The sequence below is a fragment of the Talpa occidentalis genome, unplaced genomic scaffold (genome assembly GCF_014898055.3).
Source record: "Talpa occidentalis isolate TD23 unplaced genomic scaffold, MPIMG_talOcc4v2.1 talOcc4.7, whole genome shotgun sequence".
In the NCBI taxonomy this organism is placed as follows: domain Eukaryota; kingdom Metazoa; phylum Chordata; class Mammalia; order Eulipotyphla; family Talpidae; genus Talpa; species Talpa occidentalis.
The window spans coordinates 53,821,062-53,848,376 of NW_023605083.1; the positions used below are offsets into that span (position 1 = coordinate 53,821,062).

Sequence of the window (27,315 nt, forward strand, 5' to 3'; positions counted from 1 at the left end):
TCCTCATGGTTAAGATGAGGGTCAGTGCTGACTCTGAGACATGGCATGGTGTGTTTTCATCAGATGTTGGGGAGTTGCAATGACTGAGCCCAATTCTTGTCTTTTAGAAGCACTAGTCTACTGGAGGTGACGTTTAAAAAGAAAAGTTACAAGGCAGGGGAGTTCTGCTTGGAGAGGGTGGGTCCAGAGGGCAGCGGTACCCCAGAGGACAGACACCTCTCTCATGAGGGGGTGGCTAGGAGGGGACAGGGAAAAATGAATGTGGGTTAACCAGGCAATGAAGTTGGGGGAGGGGATGCTTGGGCAGAAGGAACAGCCTATGAAAAGGGCTGGAAACAGGACAGCTGACTTTCTGGATAACTGAAGGAAGGGCAAGGTGACGGGCGGCAAAGGGGATGGGAGTGGAAGGAAGTTGGGAGCCTCCCTGGGCAGGGCTTTGGAGCTCATGTTCCAAATTGGGGGGAGGGGCAGTACAGAAGGACTGTAAATCAAGAGGTAAGAAGTATAACATGCTCTTACCTCAAAAAAAAAAAAAAAAAAAAGAAAAGAAAAAGTATAACATGCTCTTAAAAAAAAAGGGAATCCTGCCATTTGTGACAACGTGGATGGACCTGGAGGACATTACATTAAATAAAATAAACCAGACACCAAAAGGCAAATACTGTGTTGTACCAATTATGTGTGGAATCTACAACAGTCAGACTCACACATGCAGACACGAGGATGGAGACTGCCAGGGGCGCGGGGGAGGGAGCAGTGGGGCCATGTTTGTCACAGGGTATAACCTTCTGGTTACGCAGGATGAATGAATTCTGGGCATCTATGAGCAGCATGGTGATTATAGGCAACAACACCGTGTAGTATGTTTGCAATGTGCTTGAGACTTGCCAAGAGGGAAGATCTAAAGAGTTCTTAACACAAAAAGAAAGGAGGGAAGGCAGGCAGGCAGGCAGGCAGGCTAGAATGGAGGAAGGCAGGGCAGACAGACGAGGAGGAGGAGAGAAATGGTAACTGTGTGAGGTGGTGGATATATGTTCGTTTGCTTAGGGTGATCATTTCACTACGTGTTCACAGGTAAAATCAGCAAGTAGGAGCCCTTAAATAATACATCTATATACAAATAATTCTTATTTGTCAATTACACCTAAAAAAAAACTTTTTAAAAAATGACTTTTCTATGAAAATGGATGACCCTAAGGGCAAGACAGGAGGCACGGGGGCAGTTAGAAGGTGTTGTGGAACACAAGTGAGAGATGAAGGTGACCTGGATGGAGAAGAGTCCATGACTCACAGGATGGGAGGGCTTAGAGATGGTCTGGATGTGTGGGGTGAGGAAGGTGGAGAAACGAAGAATGGCTTTCCTGTTTGGGCAAAACTTTGACTATGCACAGTCATCAGAGGGGAGCTAGCCAGAGCGATGAGTGGGGCTGCCTGGGTTACTGGGGGTGGGGGGTGGCTGAGCCAAGGGAGCTTTGCAGGTCTACAGCATGTGTCACTTGGCCTCCTCTGGGCTTTTGGCCCTCCCTGCTCCCTCCTTACTTGGTCATCTGCAGATGCAGCATCCCCATGATTAGAAATATTTAATTTTGCTTTACTGTATATTCTATTTTTATTAAGTAGATTAGTCTCCACCAGGAAAACCAAATTGCTGACCAATGGACCCGAAAGTCTGAGACATGCAATTTGCAATCTGTTGGAATCTTCATTTTAAACTGGGTGGGTTGCAGATCAGTCTGGAAGGGTGGGGGCATAGAGCTTGGATTCAGCAGCTGGGGCAGCAGCAGTCCTGGTGTGAGCCAGGGGGCTTGGGCTGCACGGCAGTCAGGCAGAAGAAAAGAAAGAAAGAAAGGCGAAGATTAGAGAAATGTTAAAGGAAAAATTGGCAGGACTTGGTGACTCATGGGCAGGTGATTCAGAAAGGGCGCTGTGCCAGGGGGTGGGCTGCCAGTGTTCTAGCCTGGGATTCTTCCCCATGTTGGTGGTAGTCTTTCCTAGTGTGTAAAGGAGATGGAGTTTATATTCACTGCAAGTCAGGCCCAGAATTCCTCTTAAAGAGGGAAGGGCCTGGATATAGAAGAAACATGTTGAGCTTCGGTGGTGGAAGGTAAGAGCCTCACCAGGTACCAGACAAGGCAGGATCAATGGCAGCCAGGAAGGCCAGCTTCTCTGCAGGACAAAGGAGGGCAGAGTTATTTTCCCTGCAGGGAAAGAGAAGGTCTAAAGGAGTGGGAAACGAGAGAAACAACTGGAGTAGAGCTGGCCCCTAAACAAGGTGGGGGCGTCTGCGGATGACCTGGATCAGGAGTAAGAAATGTCCAACTCAAGTCACTCAACTGACATCCTCTGGTTCAAATTCCCTCTGGCCATGCCCTAAATCTTCACCGGAACTCCTCACAAGCCCCCATGAATGGGAAAGGTCTTTTGGAAGGTATTTGTTGTAATCGAGGAAGGGTAACCCTGCATTTGGACCAATGTGGCCCAGAGCTATGTTGGGAGTCATCGAGGAGGGTAAGTCCTGAGTGATTCAGCAGAAGCGGGGTTCAGAGGGCCCAGTATGTGAAGAAATCATCAGGCTAGCTGTGGGCATCTCAGGATTGAGGGATGGAGCTTCCTGACTTTTCCAAGCTCCCAGGGGCTGACATCAGGTGACGCATATGGTGCTAGGGTTGGGCAGGAGGCTTTCTGAATCTTGCTGGTATGTTGATCCATGTGTAAAATGGATTGTTTGCGTGTGAGCTGGCATCTGCTAGTGTGCGTGTGCACATATCTACGTCGCAAGGAGGACAGAAGTGTCAGTCTCCCAGGCTCCTCCCAGTCCTACTGTCTCTTAGCACTGAGTCCCAGAGTTGCAATCGCTCCTCCCATCTTGGAAACAGCAGGTTGGGCTGGCGGGCAGGTGTCCCTGGCATGCCTGATTGAGAACCCATTCTCCCTTTTGGCTTGGCTCCCCCACTAGAAATCCAGATGGCTCCACATGAGGGTGGGAGACTATTCACTTGGCTTCAAGGGCTAAGCCTAACAATCTTCCATCAACCAAAAATATCTTCCATTAATTCTCCCGGGAAGGAAAGAGACAGGAGTTAGCAGAAGGGAAAACAGATAGGGAGAGAGGGGCTGCTGAATTGATAGTCCAGACAGGGGGTCTCCAGCTTAGTGGGTCAAGAGGTTACTTCTATTGTAGCAGCGAACATCACAATGAAGGCTGTGAAATGCTGGGAGTAGGCTTGGAACAGAGTGGGTACTGAAGCTGTTTTCAGGGCTGGAGTGGGACCAGCTGAATCCAGGGGAGATAATCCAGGAATCCCTTTGGGTAAAGTTGTTCCCTTTTCCCACTCACCTCTGACTTGGATTTTTTGGGGGACAGTCCTCCCATACATAGTGGCTCTTCTAAGACCCCTACTCAGCTTAGGGGGGCTACTGGTGAATTCAAGAATCATAATTCCTTATATTTATAGGATCTGCCCCTGGTTTATAGCTGCCCACTTTGCACTCAGCAATCGCCCCACTTTAGATGATAATAGCATCCTAAATTTAATTCAGAGATTATGTTAGTTAATGTCTGTGACAGGCACACTCTAAGTGGCCCCAATGAGTCTCACCTCCTGGTGATCACATCCTTGAATAGTTCCTTCCCACACTGTAGAGGGTTGGCCTGGGTAACCAGTAGGCTATTACAGAAATAGTCGAGCATGATATCCAAGATGAGATCACACAAAGACACTGCAGCTTCAGCCTTACTTTCTTCTGGATCCTCCCCTATGTGGAAGTCCATGTGGTGAGGAAGTGGGTCCTTCTAGCAATAGCCAGCATTAATTTGCCAGTTATGTAAGTGAGCCATCTTGCATGCAAACTTCCAGTCCCAGCAAGCCTTAGGGTATCCCAAGCCAGAATCATGTAGCTAAGTCACTCCTCAATTCCCAATGCACAGAATGTTTATGGTTATGGTTCCTTTATGATATATACTTTAGGATACTTCATTTTAAAGCAATAGATAACTAATAAAGTGTCACAGGAAGAAATAGATAGCTCCCTGGATGACTCCAAAGAAGAGACTTTATTTAGAAGTACTAAATAAAGTGGAGGGCAGATTAAGGGAGCAGCAAAGGTGATATGCCCACAGACGAGCATGGCAGGAGTGTTACATGGGGCCAAGGGAAGAAACAGGGTCCCCACAGCTTCACAAGAGTGGGAAACATGAGGAAAAGTCCCAGCCACAGAGGAAGGACATGGCTATTTCAGCAGATGCAGCAGATAAAGGCTGCACCCTGACCTATCACTCCCCGATTAGCCTCCAGTCTCCTGCCTGTAATCCCCACTGGCCAAACCCAACCAGAAGCCCAAGCACAAGGGATTGCAGGTGACATCATCCCTGGTATTCACCTCCCAGGGCACAGAAATTGGCAGAGAATGGGTCTGTGTCAGGAGAGAAGGAGAATAGAGAAAGTCAACACAGTGATCTGCATGGCCCCATGCTCAGAGCTGAGGTTCTGTGAAGTTGACTCTATGCAGGGCTGGATCACATGACTTAGATTGAGGCAATCAATGGCTTTAGCGCCAGTGATTGTTTCATGGATGGCACCTGACCCAACTCAGCCAATCAAGGCTAAGGGGACTCACTTCCAGGGATTTTATTAATGCTATTTAGGAATGAGCTCCTGTTTGGCTGGACTCAGCACTGTGATAATGGGTATCAGAAGCACTTGTGCAGAGGCTGAGACAGGAGCTGGCATAGGAGCAAGCAGACCCAGAGATGGGGAGATGGAGAACCTCATCCTGGATTTCACCATCATGTTTGGTTAATTAGTTTTCTATTACTTGCACCAAAATGATACATTCTCATTCACAGCCTTGAGGATTCTGATGGCAGCTCTCTGGGGGTAGGCTGGGTAGAGATCATTAATTCTATTTTACTGATGAAGAAAATGAGAATCAGTGCTCTTTATCACTTGGCAACCAATTCATTTAAATTCATAATTAGGTTAGGTTTTTGTGTATCTTTCGTCCTTCATTATGTGGGTTTAGATTTTTGACATCTATTCCATTGACCTTGACATATAGATGCCCTCCACTGAAGGTTGCTTCACAATCTCTTTAGAAGTAGTTGGCACTCCCTGATTGATTTTAATCAAACAAGCAAACAAGTCTTGGACATTAGTAAAATTTCCAGCATTGCAAATTTCACAGGGGGTGGATCTGAGGCTGGAAGGCAGGGCTGACGTGTGTCCTCTCTCTCTCCGAAGAGGAAAGGCCCTCCTCTCAGAACTTCTGCTTCTCTCATACCTGCCCCTTCTTCCTGCTTCCTCACTGTGCTGACACTCTTTGGAGGGCTGGGTGAGGGCCAACAGTGGGTGGGTGTGTGCCCACCGCTAATCTGTAAAGGAAGGCCATTTACTTGCTCAGTGCTCCCCAAGGATTCAGGAAAAAGGTGAAGGTACTTTTCTCTGGTAGGAGAGGCAAGAAGGCATGTTTTCCCTACTCCTCAGTTGGCCAAAGACTTTTCAATGGCTCACTGGGACAAACACAGTGTGGCCCCTGTTTTCTCTGACTTCCTTCCTCCGCACAGACACTGCTCCAGCCTGTGGGCCTCCATGAGGTTCCCACACACCCCAGCTTCTTTGCCTGCCTTATAATTTTTGACTGAATGTCAGACTCCTCATTGGTGCTAGATTTTTAAAAATATTGCTTTAAACTTAAGCTTTGTCTGGAACATAATTAAATATCTTGGCACAAAAATGACCCTTTTGACCCTTTTGAGGCTTGTTTTTAAACTTTGGTGGGACCAGAGCCACCTCTAGTCTAGGGTTAATTTCACCTCACTACTGAGACAATACCCTTCACAGTGTTGCCCCTGTATTATCAAGTTTCCCCACATTGGCCGGTGGGGAACATGAATGATTTCTGGTTCTACATGAGCCTCAAGGGGCCCTCTGCCTGCTCCTTTCTGCTGCTCCTCTCCCCCTTCTCAGGGGGTTTCCTCCCTTGCCAGCAGGTGCTGGTGAGGACAGAGCTCTGGACTTGGGGGAATTCTCTTCACATCACCGCTCTTCTCCCCTCTGTGCTGCTCTGCCTGCAGACTCAAGCCTCCCTGGTCTCTCTATAAATTCAAAATCTTAACTCTCTGTCAACCACTGGGCTCTGTTTAGGCCGCCCCTGCCTGTGTTTCTGCCTGGAGACTCCAGGCAGTAAGCGGGGTGATCCTAAGGCTCATGTCCTTGTGTTTCCTCTCAGGGATCACACTCTTGGGGGGCTGCAGTCCAAGGCTGCTTTTTCAGTTGTGTAGGGTGGGAGGGGTAATCCGGTCCATATTACTCCTCCATCATGGCCGGAAGTGGAAGCCCCTCCACCAAGCAGAAGGACAAACACTCCAGAACGCACCCTTGCCTCGGCATTGGTGGCTGCCCGACGCCTGGATTACTGCCATCCTGTCATCGTGTGACTCACTCTCTCCCCTCCTTCAAGTCCTGTCTCAAACATTATCTGCCCTTTGAGGCCTCCTCTGGCCATCCTGTTTAAAACTTCTCTCAGATCTCCCCTCTACTGGTGGCATTTCCAGTTGGCCTTACCCCCTACACCTTTTTTTCTTTGAGTAGCAACCAATGCCTCTGACACACTAAGTGAATGACCTGTTTAATATGTTGAGTATTGGCTGTTTGCCTCCTTGCACTAGATTGTATACTCTGAAGGGAGGGATTTCTGTTTGGTTTACTACTGTATCCCTAGTTCCCAGCATAACATGTGCCTCATGGTGAATTCTCAAAAATTATTCATTGGGTGAATGAATGATGATAGGTGAAAAAATCCATGAGCTCAACCATGGAGGTTGGAAATAACCACGCGGTTAAGGAAGTAGCTAAAATCCCTTCTGTGTGAAAAGCAACCTGGGGAGGCAGAGCTGGAAACACAGGTTATGGTCGGGACTTGGGCCCTACATGCCATGCGGTGGAGAGCCTTAGAGAGCTTTTAATAAGAAGTAACGTGATCAGAGATTACCGAGGAAGAATAATCTGGTAAGTGTGAAAACATAGAGGGGAGAGAGAAGAGAGGTACTATTTAGGATTTCACAGAACCAGCGGGGCTTGGTAAATGAGAGGAGAAGAGATGGCACCCATGTGGATTTCTCTGTAGGAAATGCAGCTGGTGTGATAGTGCAAACTTAGGTTCCAGAGGATTCTACTGAGGAGGGTGGGGAAGTGGGCATGTGTCTGAAGGATCATGGGCTTTTGAGGCAGTTGTCATCAAGCCTGAAATCTGGGCCCTGGACCCCCACCTTGCGAACTTGGGCAGGCTCCACAGCTTCTTGATCTTTAGTTTCATCTCCTATAAAATGTACTAATTGAATTTCCCTCCCAGGCAGGGCTTGCTTCTGGAAATTCAGAACCTTGGGAGTTTAGTAGAGGCTGCTTTCCATCTTGAAAACCTTTTCTCTTTCACTGCTTCAAAGTCACAGAGAAAGTCCCTTCTCTCAGGCAATACCCCCAACTTGCCAAGAGCCTGAGATCCACTTCTGCCCGGAAGGGAAGACGTCTGATAAACCCTACTGTCCACTAGGGTGGTTACTACTCATAGAGGTGGGGGTGGGAGGCGTGAGCCTGAAAAGCAGCAGCCAAGCTGGACATCTGCTCCAATCCTACTGCCGCAGGGGTGGGTGGGGAAAGTAGACAGATTTCCATTATACTAGAGTTTAGAGACTCAGGATACTGGATTCACAAGAGACTTTAAGTCTCAAGACAGCTGTCCAGTGGGTAAGGTCAGTGAACATGGGTTATTATGGCAGCTCTTCATAAGCTAGTCAATGGAATTACCAGGCTTGAGGATGAAGAAGAAAATTTTTAACCACCGTAGAAAGCAGTGAAGAGCCCACACATAGTGCAGGGACCCTGCCAAATTACTGAAAGGGAACTGACAGTGGTTATGTGGATTAACTATGGCTACATATGGCTCCCGAAGGCTCCTGCGTGCTTGAAAGAAAATCTAGGTCACTGTTTTATCACATACTGTGGGCCTGTAGAGCTATATCTATAATATATATAATTTATTTATAATATATACTGTATATAAAATATTATATAAAATATATACATATGTGCATACATGCATATATACATGTATATCCACGCATATGTATGTATGAAAAACAACCTACCCATACACACATACAAAATTCCTACATTCACCATAAATTTACAGAATCTACTGGGGTCATAGTTTAGAGCTGATCAGTCACACTAGTAATTAGCAGTACATACCCTAAGACCTGAAGCATCAGGTTTTCAAGCTGGCCCGTACCCTATGTTAAATAACATCCTACGTATTCATGACTTAACTACATAATATGCCCAATATTAACAGGACTCTAATGGGTAGGAAATCTAGCTCAGGAGGGGTTTGGCATTAAGGAGCAAGTAGACTAGATATCAGGTTCAGAAAACTGAGGCCTGGGGAAGGCAGGCCACCCTCAGGTCTCTCTGCAGACACTTCCTTCTTGTCTCCCTTCCCTGCCCCACTCATGAGAACCTGGGTGCAGCCAAGAGATAATGGGACAAAAATAGGAAAAACACTAATACTGGCTGAGCCCACATGTGCCAGGAACTGTGCCAGATAGGGCAACTTCAGTTAATCCTCATGACAATAATTTGGAGCAAGTATTAGCAGATCCTATTCTACAGAAGGGAAATCTGAGGCTGTAGGCTTACCAGATAAAGATCCTTGGCTAGTAAGGGCCAAGGCTGGATTAAATCCAGGTCTTTTGAAGTTAATATTTTTAAAAAGTCTTCCTGGCCTTTTTTTCCCAAATGGAGACCTAAAGTAATGTATATTCACCATAGGACATTTGGAAAGGAGAGACAAGCAAAGAGAAAATTCCATCCAGAGACAACCGCAGTTAACATGCTGGCGTACATTCGTCTTATCTATGTATTATAAATTTTTTATGAAAAGTGGGATTTGCCATACATACTTCTTTATAATCTTCCCTTTTTTGGTTAAACTATAAATTATAAATAATCTCTTAGGCCATTATTTAGTATTCTATCCCAACTATTTTTAATGGCTGCCAACAATTCCATTGTAGAGTTTCAGCAAAAATTTATTTAGCTAAGCCCAAGTACTGGACAATTTGGTTACTTCCAGGTTTCCCTCTGTCTCCCTCATCCCCATGACAAACTATGTTTGTCACCTACACTCTGGTTGGCCATGTCTTTGCTATATCACAATTGCTTCCTGAGGAAAGCATCCTGGAAGTTTTTATAGGTCCAAGGGATTGTAATATTCCTCTCTCAAGGGCATGGAAAAATCTGAGTGTTTATTGCCAGAAAACACTCTCCTCTCTGCTTGCACCACCTCTGAGGTCCAGCCCAATTGTCTAGACTGGAAGTCTATGTCACTGGCCCGAGAACACCTTCAAGGTTGAAACCACTGTGACCAACAGAAATACAACGTGAGCCACATACAGTATGTCATTTATAATTCAGTTACCATGTTAAAAAAGTCAAAAGTAATAGGTGAAATGACTGTTAATGATAAATTCTATTTAACCCAACATATCCCAAAAATTATTGTTTCAATTGTAATCAATATAAAATTTTTTGAGATAGTTTACATTTTGGGGTGCTGAGTCTTTGAAATCTATGTGTATTTTATAGGGATCAGTCACACTTTAAGTGCTCTTTGGTACAGCTAGGGGAGGCCATGCTGACAGTGCAGGTGTAAAAAGCAACTTCCTCCCTCCTATTTTCTTGTGAACACAGGGTCTGGGGGGGTAGTGAGTGAATCACTGAAAAAATGAGAGTGCCTCTTTCCTGTCTCCAGTAGGAAGTGATTCTCTGTTGTGACACTCTAGAACCTTCTTGATGTCTCTCTAAAATATGTCCACAGCTCTGTAACAACAGGGGTCTTAGCTACCCTTAAACCAGGGCTTTGCACCCCTGTGTCTGATAATTGTTGGGGCCACAGTCTGCAGAAAATGAGATATGTGCTGGTACCTGGGTGTGCATTATGTGGGGGTGGAGACAGAGAAAACAGATGGTGACTGTCCCCATGTCTGACCTGGGCACTAGGCCTGAACCTTGTGGAGAGATGCAGCTTTACAGGAGGCAGCTAATGGAGGGACTACGCTCACAGGACCCTTGTGGGGCTCAGAACAAGGGCAGGGGAGCTGGTACCAACCATGGCCTTGAGAGGTGGCAGAGAGAAGCAGATTCAAGGCATGTTTCAGGAGAAAAAAAATCAATAAGGTGTGGTTTTTGACCAATTATGACAGAAAAGAGTGGATCAAGGATTGCCTTCTAATGAAATTACTTCCCATTTTGCACTAAATGGTTCTGGAGTTATATACACTGAACATTCCTACATTAAGTTAAATAAATGCATCTATAGACTGCCGCATCCTGCAGTTCAGCATCAGGATAATCTGAAAATGTGCATGTTGACCCAGGGAAAACTGAAGGGTACAAGTTCCTGTGCTGGTAAAAGCCTAACAACAAACTCTCTGAGGAAGACGAGAAAGCCCTGATGTGTGACGCGTGCTGGTTGCTGTGGTGTAAATACTCCCATCATGGCCAGTTTCAAACTACTGCCATGACATCACAGAACAGGGAGCTGGGGGGAGGGGGGCAGTCACCATCGGCCTTAATGGGCTGATACAAGCTGGTTGGAGCCCAGCTTTCACACAGCAGAGCAGGTGTGACTCAGCAAGGGCAGAGCCGCCTTCTCTCCCTGGGGGAGAGGCGCAGGTCTGGGTAGGCCCCTGTGCACTCTGGGCTGCAGGGTACATGGTTCTGGAAAGGGTAGTCAGAGGCCTCCACAAGTGGCTTGAGGGCACTGGATGTCACCCAGGAGACCATGACACTGGGACCATTTGCGAGGATGCTCAGATGCCTCTGGGACACAGCGGGAAGACAGGGCCTACTATGGGAGGGGGTGGGAGCGGGAGATTTGAGGTCACACCATCCTGAAGGTAGGGGCAAGACACTGGGGAGGTTTTTGTAACACTCGGGTAACCTCATTTGTGGACAGGCTGGAGGGGTGGTCATTGGTAGCCTATCTGCCTCCCCACAGGCTGTGCAGGCCTAAACACGCAGATAGAATTTGTCCTGTGCAGTTGTCTTTGTTTTTAACAAGCACTTGCAAAACGTCTTTCTGGACCCAACCTTTTCCTCTGCATGGAGGGAGGGTTTTTCTGCAGGATTAGGAAGGGTGACTATACCCTTCAGTTTTCCCTGGGTCAACATGCACATTTTCAGATTATCCTGATGCTGAACTGCAGGATGCGGCAGTCTATAGATGCATTTATTTAACTTAATGTAGGAATGTTCAGTGTATATAACTCCAGAACCATTTAGTGCAAAATGGGAAGTAATTTCATTAGAAGGCAATCCTTGATCCACTCTTTTCTGTCATAATTGGTCAAAAACCACACCCTATTGATTTTTTTTCTCCTGAAACATGCCTTGAATCTGCTTCTCTCTGCCACCGCTCAAGGCCATGGTTGGTACCAGCTCCCCTGCCCTTGTTCTTGCTTCCTTCTGATCTCTTCTCTCCACTGCGACCAGGGGAACCTTCATAACAACAGCAGTCAATTTGCTCCCTAGGTCCCTGAAGACCTGCTTTCTTCATAGAACCCTACCAGTCTTTGGGTACCAGGTGCAACATGATTCTGCCTCCAAAGAACTACCCTCCTCAGGTCCATCCCACCCCACTCTCTGCTCCAGCTTCTTTTGCTTTCTCAATGTGCCATGCTTCCTCTTAGGCCAGGGCTTTTGCTTTAGCTCCCCCCTTTTCCAGGAATGCAGTTCCACCTTTTTTTTTGCCTACTTAGCTTTCATCCATTCTTCAGTCTCAACTGAGTCACCTCAGCCTCATCTCAGCTCCCATGTTACACACGCTCAGTGACCTTCATGGCTTTCTTTCCATGTGCCCCCCACAACTTACACTTAAATTGTGTCCAGCTGATATCCCTGTGCCTCTTGTTCTAGAGGAAACGAATGAGTAAAGGGGATCAGCTATTTCTCTGCAGTTTTGCCAGGTTTTTTGTTTGTTTGTTTTTTTTTTTTACTCTGTGGTCCCATCACTGAGAATAAGAAGTCCATGGCTCAGAAAGGGTGTTTTATTGGTTTTGATTTCTTCTATTGTTTAAGCAAAAAAAAAAAAAAAAGATATATATGAAATGTGAATTTCTTTCTTTCTTCTTTTACCTTTTCATTCCATCTCCTCAACCATACTTTAGCATCTGTAATGCACCTTTCTTATTCTGTCTCATTAGCAACTTAGTGGAGGGTCCCCGGCCACTGGAGAAGAGATGCAAAGATTAGAGGTCACCCCTGCTCTGATGCAGAGGACAGCAATCAAACCTTGATCTCTGGACTCCGTGTCCAGTGCTCTTTCTGCCACATTGAGCTGCCTCTCCCTGCCCGCTAAATGAATCACCCAAATGAAATAGCGTCACTTCAGTTTTGCCCACATTTTACTCAGATGCTTTCAGAATCATTTTTGCAAGTGGAATATCTCACAAAGGAAGAAAACTAGTTCATCACAGTAATCAAGTCTGTCATAGGGGATGTGTGATGATGTTTGAAAATATAATCCTATGAACATCAGAACTGACAACTCTAAAGCATCTCTAGGCTAAATCTGCTAATAACAGTCTTTAGCATTCAGGTTGGTGCTCACATGGGTTGGTGTGATACATTTCACAGCAGAAATGCCCTAACAAGGAACTTCCTCAAAGAGGAACTGGGTAGAGGACAGATTTTAATGAGGCCTGATCCCTGAAAGGGTGAAGTGTGAGTGAAGAATAAAGGCACAAGATGAAACATGCACTTCCATGAATCAGATAACAAGATGGGGCCTCACTTCAGAAAATGCAGCAAACACTTTCTAGAGGTCAGGATTGTATAGAAAAGGAGTCAAGACACCAGGGCCATCACCTCTCATGATCTCAGGAAAATGTGCTTTGATTAGAATGAAGCAGACACATATGAATTGCAATTACCTCTTCTAGGCCTGCTGTTCACTCACTCACTCCACATCCACCTTCCACCCACCAATCCATCCACTCATTCATCTTTGTCATGTCACCCACTTGCCATCTACCATCTACCTATCTCTCAATTCATCAATCCACCTACCTACACACATCTCCACCCACCTATCCATATTCTCTTCCATTCATCCCTCTATCATCCATCTCCAGTCACTTACCTATACAACCACACACCCATGCCCCCATCCACTCAGTCATCCAACAATCTACTCAATCCCTACTCTTTCCCCCATCCACCCACCCACCATCCAGCCCATCAGTCAGTCTCCCCTATGTCTCTATCTACCTATCTGTAAAGCCCTGAGGAGATGTTGAAGAGATTGTGGATAGGGGTGATTATAAAAATGCCTTTGATATATTTGCTCATTTACCATCGGTTGAGACTCACATACAGACCAGACTATGTACTAGCAACTGAGAACAGAAAGGTGTGTCTCAGGTAGACCCCACTCTCAAGGAGTGGGTAGTATGAGGCACTGTAGCCAATCTAGGCAACCTCATGGCAGTCAAAATGATGCACACCAGGGACTAATGCTAGCATTTCCCCATCATGCTGCTTGGGTTCCAGGCAGAGTTTTGAAGGCCTCCCCAAAGTGGTTTGATGTCTTGTCTGACACCCACCTCCTGGCTAAACACCATTTTTTACTACTAGAAATTCAACAGGATGCAGCAAAAGGGCATTAAACAAAGACTATTAGCCCCCCAATAGCGCCCCTGTACATACTGCAATACTGTTTGCTGCTTTGGCAACTATGTGAGCTGCGCAAGAAACCAGCATTCTGCTGTTGGCCAATCTCTCTCACTCACTTTCCCACTCTTGTGATTCATTTCGTAACCTTTTAAGAGGATAGGCACAGTGCCTTTCAAGATAGAGAAAAGACAAAGCAATAAGAGGGTCACTGTTTCTGAAACTGCCATCAGACAGGCCACCTGCATGATTTCTGCAGCTTCCACGTACCATCTGTGCTTTTCTTTATGAAATATCTGCCTTTCAAAAAAAAAAAAAAAAAAAGAAAGGAAAAAGAAACCTATCTTGCCACCTTAAATGTTAGTTATATTTTTATAGTATACATTAAAAAGAAACACAACTGTTCAAGTTAGGAGTAGAGGTCTGGCTACTGCTCTCGCCTCTGAGAGACCATCAGGGCAGCCCTTGCACCCTCCAGGGCTGTCCTTTGCCCCCCCCCACAGGCCTGCCTGACTAGAGTAGATGACCCCAAGGCATGGGCCAGGCTCCCATTAAGGCTTTTCTTCCTCTGTGCTACTGCAGAAACTTGCTTGCTAATTTTTATTTATTGTTTTTAAAGATTTATTTATTTATTTATACAAGAACTGGGGTATAGGCCAGATGTGCGGGAGGGTGAGAGGATTCACCAGAGAAGACAAAGCAGGGAACAGAACAGGCAGACTGAGGAAATACACTGCTGAGGGGAGCAGCGGGCACGACAGGAGAGGTCTGCAACGCCATGTGGGACCCTCGCGGGCCTGCCGGGATCGAACCAGCCCTGCAGAGGCTGTGGACAGCTTCACAGTGTGGTGCTCAACCCGCTGTGCCACCAGGGAGGCCCTGCTTGCTAATTTTTAAATAAAAAGAGAGGGTTGAAAAAAGTCTTCCAAGGAGCAAATTTTTACAAAGTCATGTTAAATGTAATGTTAATGTTAATATAAATGTAAATGAGGCACAGTGATATTGTCCTTCTATGTAAAATGTCTTTGGGAAAACAAGTTTAAAAATCAGTGGACTAGACTGATAAATAGCTATCTATACAATGAATGTGCACACCCAAAACTCATGTAGTCAGGGTTGTGTGTGTGTCCCACACCTGTGCATGTGGCTGCTTGTGTGCCGATGAACATGAGCATGTGAATTACCAACAATGACTGGAGCTGCAAGATGGCAACTGAAGCGGTAACCTTGGGATCCACTACCCCAGTCACTCCTGGGCAGCTCATTACAGGTATCAGGGGCAGGAGGACTGGGTGCAGCTCGTATCCTAAGTCCCCTTCCTCACCATGCTCGCACTGACTCAGCACTAATATTCCAGGCTCTCTATGTGGGTGAACGTTGTTAATCCCCACAACTCATTAAGGTGAGCCTTGTTACCTGTAGAGGGGACTGCCCAAGTCTTCTTTATGGCTCAAGTACCCTGTGCCCTGGGAATTTTGGATGCTAAGGGTTCTAGTCAGCCCATCAAGGGTAACTGCCTTACCCAGCACACACCTTCTCAAGGCTTAGCCATATCTGGCAACCAGCTGGTGAGAAGACACAGAGTCAGGATGTTGCATTTGGGGTATCTCTGAGGGTCCTCTGGGCTGCAGAACTCTCCTAGGATGAGCTGGGCTGTCAATGAGCCATCTCCCTTTTGCCCAGAACTTCTGCTGTCACTTCCTTATGGTGCATTTCCCAAGTGCACTCCCCTACCACCTTCCATATGCAGAAGCCCCTCTTCCACAATGTACAATGCCCTGACCAGCTTCCTGGACTTGACTTGCTAATTACTGGTTTAAGCAAAATTCTAGGAAGCTTGTATTCTTCTAAGAATGTTGCTGCATCCTATGAGGAAATGCACCTTCCTGGATTCCCTCCTCCTTGCACCCTCAGCAGGCAGGTGCAGAGGGTCGCAGTGCAGTGAGTACGGAACCCTTGGCATGAACACACAGGTGGCATTGATGCACCTCGGTGCTCAGTGCTTGGAGCCCTGTGTCTTATCAGGTGAAATGTATGTCAGCTGTCCTCCCTGATCTTAAAGGACGTCCTTCCTATTTGGTGAGCTCATAGGCTAACACACCTTGACACACACCAAGGGGTATCTGACCTCGGCAGGGGGTATCTGACACACACCAAGGGGTATCTGACCTCTTCAGGCCTGTTTTCCATATGGGAACTAGGTCTACTAAGTATTTTCCTGCATGGTGGGAATAACAATATGATTGACCTAAAAAGGTCTGTTCACTATTTATAACCTCCCCACTTGAAAAATGTACCTGGCTAGGTTTCTGTATGAAAAGTCAAGCAAACTGTTGCGGGGCCAATCACTGCTTGGCTAGAGGTATTTGCAAATACTATCAATTCCCTCTGAAATTAATTAGCAAAACATGGCATCAAATCTTTAAAAGATATTTTCAAAATACAAAATTTATACAAAAAAATAAATGACTGCAATCAGCTCTCCCATAATAAATAATAGCTTGAAAAGGGTGGCTCCAAATGGGCAGTTAAGGCCTTCCTGGTGGCCTTCATGTTAAGTCTCAAGCTATCACTGCTGTGGCTTGAGTTTGATCCCCGGCCAGGGAGCTAACCCACATATGGCACAGCAGACCTCTGCTCTTTCATTCACTGCTCCCACAAGGGGATGGGTAATTTTTGGAGTTTTACTGGGAAAATATTATTTGAAATTCTTTCTTCTCTCTATGCACACCAAGTCTATTGAAAAATTTTCACATGAAGAGTCTTCTTCCTTTGCCTTTGTATGTGCTGGTGATCAGATCCTTTTAGAGCATGTACCCCTTAACAATTTGGGGTCCTTGGATACTCCTTGGTTGTGTGCTAACACAACAAGGACCACCACTTCCCCACATAGAAAGTGGGGTGCTGGGCATAAGTGGTTTCCTTGGTTTCTTTCAGCTCTGTCCTTTGGGTGGGGTTCTTTTGCCTAATGGAGGCGCGCTTGAAGGGTAATGGTTGAACATGAGGCTCAAGTTAGACTGCTGGGTCCAAACCCAATTCCTCCCTTTGACCTTTGTGACCTTGGGAGAGTTATTTAACCTTGCAGTTTTCTTTCCTGCAGAATGTGATAATAGCAATCTCCATCTGTTAGCTTGCTAGGGCTGCCACAACAAAACAGCACCAACCGGGTGGCTTAAACAATTAACTGTCTCACAGTTCTGGAGGCTACAAGTCTAAGATCAAGATGTTGGCAGGGTTGGTTTCTCCGAGGGCTGTGAGGCACAGTCAGTTCTAAGTCTCTCAACTTTTGGTAGTTTGTTGGTAGTTGTGGGCATTCATCGGCTTGCAGGAGCATCTCCCGCTCTCTGCCCTCACCTTCCCAGGGCCGCCTCCCTGTGTGCCTGTCTGTCTCCATGAGTTAAGAATAATCTAGTTTTTCTAGATTACTCTTCTCCAGTATGCCCTCATCTCAAACAATCACATCTGTAACCACCCTATTTCCAAATGAGGTCACGTGAGGTACTTTGGATGAGGAGTTCAAATGTGGATGTTGGGGGGAACACAATTCAACCCGTAACGGGTTATTATGAGGATTAAATGAGAAAATACATTTAATAGCTTAGCACAGTGCCAGTGAGCACTCAAAAATGTTAGCCATTCCTGTTATCGTGACATTCATAATTACAGTAATTGTCACCACAGCCACCACACCTCTGGCTCATTCCTTGCCCGTTTTTCTCAGGGAGCTGGACAGAGTCTGTACACGGGTTTCTGTTGAGCTCTTAGAAGATGATACACTCCCCACACTGCCTTTCAGAAGGAAACAGATCTTTTTTTCTGACTTGAGGAAGTCAAACTTGCAGGCTTTGGAAGGCTAGACATCAATTCAGACAAATTGCTAAACCACATTATTTTGATCTTTCAAATTTATCTGACAGCAGAAGGAGTAGGTTTCCTCCCAGTGCTGTACATTATCTGCAATGATTTGTAATTGTGTTTAAGTAAACGGGGGGGGGGAGCGTGAGAAAGGAGGGAAGCAGCCACATAGCACTGAGAACATATGAGTTGGAGACTCTTGCATTTAGCATCAGAAGACCTAGGATACAGTGCTGAACTAGGTTCGCCAGTAACACACAGTGACTTTGCCTTGCTGAGTTACAATTTTCTCATTCATTCATCAACAAACACATTTCATGCACTGAAAATCAGTATTAGACAAGACTACAGTGGTACAGAAAGAATCTGGGGCCCCAGTCAAGGGGCCCACAGGCTCACTGTCCAGTAGGAAGAATTAGATGGACACATGAAAAACCCAGTGAAGGTGGCGGGGGGAGGGGGGGACCAGAACATTCCATGATTAATTTGGGGAGAGTGGTTCCTTCTCTCCCTCCCACATCTCACACGGTCATGTGGACAGCAGTTCTTTGGGGGCAAACCTTCTTACTCCTCCTGCTTGGCTCAGGTCTGGCTTTCAGAGGCTGCTGGGAGTGCTGCCTGAATGAACAGAATACCCGAATGGCTAAGAACATTGCCTTTTGAGGCAGCCAGATTACACAGCCTTGAATAAACTGTCACTCGCTACCTGTATGATGTTGAGTAAATTATTTATCTCTCCTCAATCTGTTTAACTTATGACATGATCATCAATTATTTAAACCATCCATCATTAAGTATTTATCAGGTACCCACTATGTCCCAGGCAGCTGGTTCCAGGTCTTAGTGATTCAGCAGAAAACAAAGTAGGGAATGAGTTCAATGGGAGTAAATAACTGTTGTGAAGAATGAAGGGGGTGTGAGCTGCAGTTTTAAAGAGGATGGTAGAGTCAGCTTAAGCAAGGTGTTAGGTCATCTCAGTGAGGAAGTGACTTATGGGCAGAGACCTGACACAGGTGAGGGGCTAAGCTGCAGGGAGCAGCTTTCCAGGCACTTGAAGTCAGACATCCCCCACCAGGTGGCTGTTCTGAGCATCACATTCAATTCCCTCTTTGAAGTGCCTCAAAGCTGCCTGGGATACAGTAGGAGCTCATTATTTGGTAGCTATTATTAGCACTACGTGAACAAATATAATTGCTTGGAGGAACGAAGGAGGTAGAGACTATAAATGCATTCTGTACACAGGGTGGCTACACATCAAGGATTATTATTATTAGAGTTGTTGTTTATTACCAGCAATTACCGCTAAGAAACGCTCCTGACAGTTTCAAGTCACAGAGGGCCCATCGGCAACTCCACCTCAATTTCAGGCCATGAGATTGGAGCCCCAGAGAGAAGCTGACAGGAGTGAGTAGGGGCCAGTACAAGGTGGGCTTCTCTCCTGTCTCTGTAAGGGAGTAGCAAGTGCCCCCCAGCCCAACTTTCTCTCTCTCTCTCTCTCTCTCTCTCACACACACACACACACACACACACACACACACACACTCTGGGGAGAATTTCACAACCTGGGTGCAATATTGATTGCTTGCTATCACAGCAAGAATTTGAAATCACTATTAGCAGATACAGATCTATAGATCCTGTTATTGCTTGTGTTGTCATTTCTAATTATTTATTGAGTTGAAAGTGTCTTTTTAGTTTCTAGAAGCCTGGGAGGCAGCAGTAGGAGAGTGTGACTGATTTCTCAATCAGGTGTGGATTCAACCAAATTAAATAAACTCAATGTTACCAGTGTTTACAAGCTACCACCAGGTATAAGAGCTAGGTAAAGTACCGAGGGGACCACAGGGATGAAAAGCAGTGGTCCCTGCAAATCTGAAAACTGCTAAGTCACTGCAAGAGACAAATAGGGCTTTCCCAAGGGCTGATGGTAATGGGCAAAGGTGCAGGGAGAATGCAACGAGGGTGAGAGAAAATGCAACCTGGTGTGGGGGAAAGTTGGTGCTAATCTTAATGCATAGATATCTGAATTACGTTAAAAATTCTCTTTTGAAAATGCTTAAGTTTCCATAAAGACACACAGATATCTTATGTGATTAGGTTCCCCAGAAGCAGAGCCTAGGGCAGGGCATCATGTGCAAACGATTTATGAAGAACTTGTTCTCAGGAGAAACTTGTAGGGAAAGAGGAAAAGGGAGGAGGCCATGTTCCAATGTGGTTTCAGGTGAGGCTCCCCCTGCTGAATCCCACAGGGAGGAGCTCTGGAGGGTGAAAGGTGCTAGTGGGCATCATACTTACCAGTCACCACTGCCGACCGCTGGGGTGGGGTGTAAGTCCAGGCCCCTCCAGGCCAGGAAGCCCCACCTGCCCACTGTGTGAGCCATTAACAGCGGCACCTGCACGGCTGAGGGGTGGGCAAACTAACCAACTCCCTAAATGGGAGGTAGGAGAGTGGGCACTATTGGCCTGGGCACCAATAGTATCTGCTGCAGTTAGCTATTATGAATAATGCTGGGTGGCAATTCTTAGGGGTGCTGAAATGTGCAGCACTGAGCTAGACCACTGGGAGGAGTAGCAGGGAGGTCTGCAAGCAGAAGCCTACTTTTAGGGCACTTGTCAACTCCCTGGAGTGAATGGCAGCAGGTAGCAAACTTGAACGTGTTCCTGCTCCAGGACTTATTACTCAGTTCTCTTTTGACATTAAACACTGACTGTCGGGGGCTCCCTGGTGGCACAAGGGGTTAAGCACAGCACTGTGAGGCTATCCACAGCCTCTGCAGCACGAGTTTGACTCCTGGCCGGCCAGGGAGCTACCCACATGGCGCAGCAGACCTCTCCTGTCTTGCCCGCTGCTCCCTTCAGCTTTGTATTTCAGTAGTTCTGCCTGTTCTGCTCCCCACTCTGTCTCTGGTGAATCCAGCCCCTCATCCCCTGTACCTGAGTTCTTGTTTGCATAAATAAATAAATCTTTAATAGAAAATGCTGACCCTTAATACAAGTTAATAGGTTTATTGTTGAGAAAATAAAATAAAATAAAATAATATATGTGAAATAGATTGGCACTTGGGAAGTATGATTATTTGCTGGACTTGAGTTTGAATATTGCTTGGTTAGACCCACCTAAGCTCTGTTCTTTGAAAAGCAGAGTTTTCTCCACCACTGGTCGAGTTCCTAGTGTTCTGTTTCTTGTCTCATTCAAGTTCAATCTAATACAAATCTATAGGGTAAACAACGAGAGCAAATACAATAAGACACAAACAGATGGCAGGTGGGAAGCCGGAAGGTGAGCTTCTGTTGGGAGATTAAGACCTGGGCTCAAAAGATCAGCCATGCAGGAGAGATGGGCCAACACTAATGAGGGGTGTGTGTGTGTGTAACTTGTTTTATTTGGATGAAAAAAATCAACTGCACAACTCCAAGGTCACAGCAGGTCAAGGCAACAGTGGGTGTGAAATAAATGGAGGGTGGCTACCTCTAGCTACCTGGTTCCAACTCCCGGAATACGTGAAATTCCAACCAAATTGAATTTACTCTTTGATGCCCTCTTTTCAGATAAGATGTTGGCAGAGGGAGGAAAAGAGGAGATTGTTATTTTTTTTAATTGCGCATAAAAATTGTAAGCTGAGGGCATACAGGTAAGGGCTGGATTTCCTTTCACCAGTAACAGAAGCAAACAGATCAAGAAATGGCAAATGGCCATCTGCTCTTCTTCCTCACCTTCTTGGTCAGATCAATTAGGAGATAATCACAATCAGAGGTGACCTGCCTGACCCCCAGTCTGCCTGCTGTTCCTGGCAGATGTTAAATTGAGATGTCCAGACCCACAGCTAGTTAAGAGAGAGAGAGAGAGAGAGGCTGGGGGGAGGAGGAAGAACAGGTCCACTACAGGGGGAAACTTGCTCTCTGCTGCTGTGATCACTTCTATCTTAGGTTCCGGGGGGCATGGGGAGGCAGCCACAGGAAAGTCTAGCAAGAATGGGCCCTCTTATCACTATCAAAAATATTCTTCAGAAACTTCTCTCAAATTCTCTATGGCCAGTGCTTTTGGTGCTCATAGCCCTAATCTGGGATACTCAGTAACTTTCAGGGGAAAATATTACATGGATTACATTTTATTAACTTGGCCTCTGTCACAGGTGCCACAAGTGAAATATGGTGTCATTTTATTTTATTTTAAAGATTTATTTATTTATGCATACAAGAACTGGGGAGTAGGCCAGAGGTGCGGGGGACAAGAGGATTCACCAGAGACAGAGTGGGGAACAGAACAGGCGGATTTACTGAAATACACTGCTGAGGGGAGCAGCAGGTGAGATAGGATAGGTATGCTGCGCCATGTGGGGAGCTACCTGGCCCACTGGGGATGGAACTCGTGCTGCAGAGGCTGTGAATAGCTTCATAGCCCTGTGCTTAACCCCTTGCCCCACCAGGGAGGCCCTATGGTGTCATTTTAAAAGACAAATCAGAAAAAAACCTTCACCAAAGGGGGTTGTTTGCTGATGGAGCCATTGTATGTTAATCTGACATACCCACAGGACTTGTCCACTTTGAGAACAGAAACATCATCCTTGTTTTAAGAGACTGAAAATTGGGAAGAAATTTTAAGTGATCACTCACGGAAAATTAAGGCTTTGATTCTCAGCTGGATGCTTAGCGCATGTTCTCAACTGTGTGTAGAAGGATTATGGAGACAAGCCTGTTTCTGTCAATGAATTTAGTGCATCTTTGGTAGGAAAGCCTAATTGGGGGAGACCCTAAGTTGTGATACAGGGCAACGAGTGCCAGTGTTAGGGGGAAAAGAATGTCCTAAAGCTAATTCTGTAACAGGGTGGTCCCCAGGAAAGGGGGAGGTTCCCTGCCCCACCCAAGGGAGGGTGGAGCTGAGCAGGAAGAGGAGAAGCTGCAGAAGAGACTGAGGAAGGAAGGAGCAGGATGGAGCCAGGAGACCTGGAGGAGGCGCATGGAGCCTAGAGACACGTGAAGAAACAGCTTGTCTTTTTGGTCGTGGACTGGGTGACACAGATGTGGGTGAGACCCGTGGGGAGGTGACAATGGCAGCTTTTATCTTGATGTTGATTTTGCTCTTTTCCTTTTGGGCTTGTCTGGTTGATTGTGACCCTTTTCTGTGGGTCCCCACTGGAAGATGCTTTAGACTTGTGGCAGGCTTTGGGGCCTTGCTCTGGGCCAGTCCCATTTGGATGGAGTTTTACCCACGAGGGGACGGGTAACTTTGGGTGCTTGATTTAGAAACTAAATTCTTTGCCTTTCCTGTATTGTTTCCAAATTGTATTAAAGTTCCTTCCCATTAAAGTCTCATATGTTTTGTGTTGATGCGGCGGATGGCAAAACCCATTTACAATAGGCAGGTTTGCGGGGTTTGGGCTGCCCCTCTCCCTGTCCTATAACAGATTTGGCGCCCAACGTGGGGCGCCAAGCTGTTATAGAGCAACCCCGATATTAAACGGGTTCCTGGCTGTGGGTCCTCACCCACGGGCTTTAAAGAGACTTATGAATACTTTACTACAGACACACACAAAAAGGTTAATAAAAAGTTTATTTACAAGAGGAAAGGAAATAAGAAAAATGTACAACTCAGGGAGAGAATAGGGAAATAAAGTCTTTAATGCGTCCTACCCGATCCGACGACCTGGAAAACCCAAAGTCACTCTCAGAGCTGGCTGGACGCTGCAAGCTGGTGGAGAGCCAAAAATGGGTCCCCCAAAGCCCACATGTCTGCCTTTTATATCCACCTGGCTGCTTAACCCCACCCTCAGGTCCCAGCCACCTTCCCTTTGGTGGTGATGGGATTTGGAGTTCCCAGTGTCTTTGGCTTTGACCTGGGGTGGGGGTGGAGTCCACAAAGCCTATATGGAATTTGCTTTGGGACATCCTTTTCCCCCTAACAATTCCATACAGGCTTTGTGGACTCCACCCCCACCCCAGGCCAAAGCCAAAGACACTAGGAACTCCAAATCCCATCACCACCAAAGGAAAGGTGGCTGGGACCTGAGGGTGGGGTTAAGCAGCCAGGTTGATATAAAGGCAGACACGTGGGCTTTGGGGGATCCCCCGTTTTGGCTCCTTGCCAGCTCACAGCATCCGGCCAGCTCTGAGAGTGCCTTTGGGTTTTCCAGGTCGTCGGATCGGGTAGGACGCATTAAAGACTTTATTTCCCTATTCTCTCCCTGAGTTGTACATTTTCCTTATTTCCTTTTCCCTTGTAAATAAACCTTTTATTAACCTTTTGTGTGTGTGTCTGTAGTGGAGTATTAATAAGTCCCTTTTAAGCCCGTGGGTGAGGACCCACAGCCAGGAACCCGTTCAATATCGGCGCTGCCCTATAACAGCAGCAATGGGGACGCCTGGCACTGAATCCTCCTCCAAGTGTCTGGCCCAGGATTAGAACTCACACAGCACCTTGCAATTATCTGCATGTAGGGTTTTGCTAACAGAACTGTGGGATAGAGGATAGCCCTTTGGTTTTCATTCCTAAACAGAAAGAATGCTGTTGCCAAGGGCAGACCTTTTAGAGTGCCCTGCAAATACTCCCCTACTGGCTATCACTCTGCTGGGCTGGAGCTCTGAGGAAGCAGCAAACTTATTCCTCTCTTGCTTCCGGCTCCCGGCCCAGGGGCTAGTAAAGTAGCGAATGAGTTGAGAACAAATACATCTCTGGCAGGTTTAAAATTTTAAAAAGTGTGCGTACATGTGTGCATGCTGCCTCTGTGTGCACACTGCCTAGGTGTGCACACACACATATCTGCAGGAGCCCCAGGGGGTCTCAAGGCTCTTAAGGGAGCCTCACCTAGACAGCTTGTTAGTAATATGAATCCTTTGCCCCTGAAGCAAAGCTAGTAAACTTCTGATTCAGTGATCAGCAGTTCTGCTGGCAGGGCTGGGAAATCTGAATTTTAAAGAAAACTAACTCTTTGGGCAATTGTCATGCATATAGAAGTTTAGGAATCATTGCCTGAAACAATCCAGCTTTTGAGATCTAAATAGCTAATTCCAGCCTGAATTTCTGGTTTGTCTGGCAGTAGAGGGGATTCCAGGTAGGAAAGCACACTGCTATTTGCACACCCTAGAGAGGTAATAACCAGGCTGAGGATCAAGCAGGATCATAGGGAATCAGAGGTGGGCCAGAGCCCCAGGCCATCTGTGTGCGGGCAGGAACACAGAATCCCATTTCTGGGTGTTCCCTGAGAAGGGTAGCTGGGAGAAGAGCTCCTAGGAAGCTCAGCCAGAGCTGGGCCCCAGGCTAAGCTGGGTTCTCAGGCTGGGATGCAAGGAAGAAATCGCTCCTTCTACACGCCTACCCAGAGCCTCAGGCCCAGCTCCCAGCCGAGAGTGTGCACACTGAATCAATTGAAATCGAGTCACGGATATAATTAATTTAATGTGTTTAAACGATTTTCTGTATAGTAAACATGGTGAATGAGGGTGACCTAGAATAAAGTGTCTGCCTGAGACTGGAAAAATGGATGCCGTGTGTGCAGTATAATGAAAACCTCCAGCAAATAGAAAAGGCTTCCATTTATTTCCACCTCCCTTGTTCCTTTCCTTTCTGGCTTTTTATTTACGGCTGAACTTGGCCTTCTGTGGTCTCCTTCGACCACAAGGACACTTTTTATTTTGTCAGAAGGTGTCCTTTTTTCTGTGATCAGAAGACAATTTTAACAAAACCTGTCTGCAATCCAGTGACAAGCACAAATTAATGTGTGACAAATGAGATAGAGGTGGGGGGGGTGAGTAAAGAACTGTTTCACTGTTGCAATCTCTTTCTCCACTAAAGGGGAACTTGCACAAAGAAGAGGTAGACAGCACAGAGGGCTGGGGGTGGTGTACAACCAATCCTAGCCTGGCCCTGGCCAATGGTCTTTCCTTCTGATTTTGAAAGCACCCTTCCTGGACCTCAGATTCTCACCTATAATACAAGGGGGGTTGAATTTGAGGATGTTTAAAACTGTTTTCAGTTCTGACATTTGCCAAATTATGAGTCACAAACCAGAGCAGAAGCGTGTGTCAAGGAATTTTTCATTAAAAAGAAACTCATCATCAAGTCCTGTAATGCGTTTCAGGCAGTCTTGTCTAATTGCTCATCAAGTGGGAATTATACATTATTCGGCTTAGATGAAAGGGAGCACTGGAAGTGGTTATAAATTCTCTCCAACTAAGACGTATCACATATCCAGGCAAAATGCTGAGTTCTAGGGCGAGGAGAGAGAGGGCAGAATGCTTCCTAGATTCTGTAGCTCTCTAGCCAGTCTTTTCAACTCAGATTAAATAAGAAATAAAGGGGGAAAAGATGATCCTGATAAATGCACCCATGCACCCATGTACCCATGTTTTGAAGCCACTTTGTGCCAATGCTACCCTTGGGACCGGGAAAATCTTCTCTGTCTCTCAAAGAGAAAGGACTTCTCAGTGCCTGGGGTGCTGGGGAGCCTTGCAGGAGAGGTCTCTGGGCTGCATCAGGTAGGCTGAATGGGGGGGGGGGTCTGGGAAGGGGTTCCTGGGCTGGCAAGGTCTGGGTTCCTCTTGCATTCAAGCACAAAGCTCCTCTTTACTCTGTGTTATGCACTGGGCACCATGTGAGATTTGGTAACAAGAGGATCTGAGGATAAAACAGCAATTTTTTAAAACCACTGGTCTGAGCTGTTCAAGTTTCAGGTCTGATAATAGGCTGTGCTGTCAACACAGAGTCTGCCCAGAACCAGAGAACTGTTACATCTCCACTGTGGGAACAGACGCCCAGACCTGCAGGCCGAGGCTGGCTCTCCTCAGGGACCTTGGAAATCCAAGGTCCACTTTGTTGTTAGCAAACCCCCATGGTTCAAAACTCTAGCGTTCTTCGGAGTCACCTGGAGGGGCTGTTCAACCTCAGGTGGCTGGACCCCAGTTCAGAGGTTGGAATCCAGGGCGTCTAGGTGGGGTGAAAGGAGTGTGCATGCCTAACCAGCTCACAGAGGGCTGGTGCTACCTCACCAGGCGCACTTGGAGAATCCTGGGCACGTAAGAAAAAGGCCATCTCCATCAAGTGTCCTTTTAGAATTGGGACCTGACGTACCTTTCCAGCCTCATCACCCTCCTTTCCAATATTCCTGACAAAGTAATTGTCCCCCCACCCTCCACATCCAAGCACACGCTTCTTCCTTATCTCCTCTGCCTGTCTACAGCATAGCACAAAGGCTGCCTCTTTCAAAACACCTTCCCTGACGCTTTCACAAAAGATCACAGTCTCTTGTGGTATGAGCACCTTTTTCTTTTTTTTAAACCTTTTGTCATGTCCATCTCTCATTTTGGTCCAGGCCTTGCCTCTGTATCTGGACCCTGGGCTCCAGAATAGGAGTCCACCTTCTCCACCAATGAAATCCAGACTGTATGTCTGCACTTGCAGTACCTGCACGGGCCCTGACCTCCCAGACCCACCATGCCACCCAGAGCACACACATGATGGAATATAAGCATTTAAGAAATGTACCAGTCAACATCTGATCTCTTCACACCCCAACACAGACCGATTCTACAAGTGAGTTCACAGGAGAGTACTTATTCAGCTTAGTCTTCAGACACGTTTTCCACATTTTTTGGGAACAGAGTCAAGTGACAAATAGATCATTATGAGACATAAATAACTACCACTTATGTCCATTACCAAATGTGGTATAATGCAGCAATGAAGAGTCAGATCCAGGTTCAAATCCTGGCTCTACCACTGAATGGCTGGAGACCCTAA

At 46.4% G+C, this 27,315-nt stretch overlaps 1 protein-coding gene across 1 annotated transcript in view; it reads right to left on the reverse strand.

The window, feature by feature from the left end:
• Positions 1 to 27,315, reverse strand: part of GABBR2 (gamma-aminobutyric acid type B receptor subunit 2) — a 332,908-nt gene that overhangs the window by 102,088 nt on the left and 203,505 nt on the right. The gene's annotated exons all lie outside the window — the stretch shown is intronic.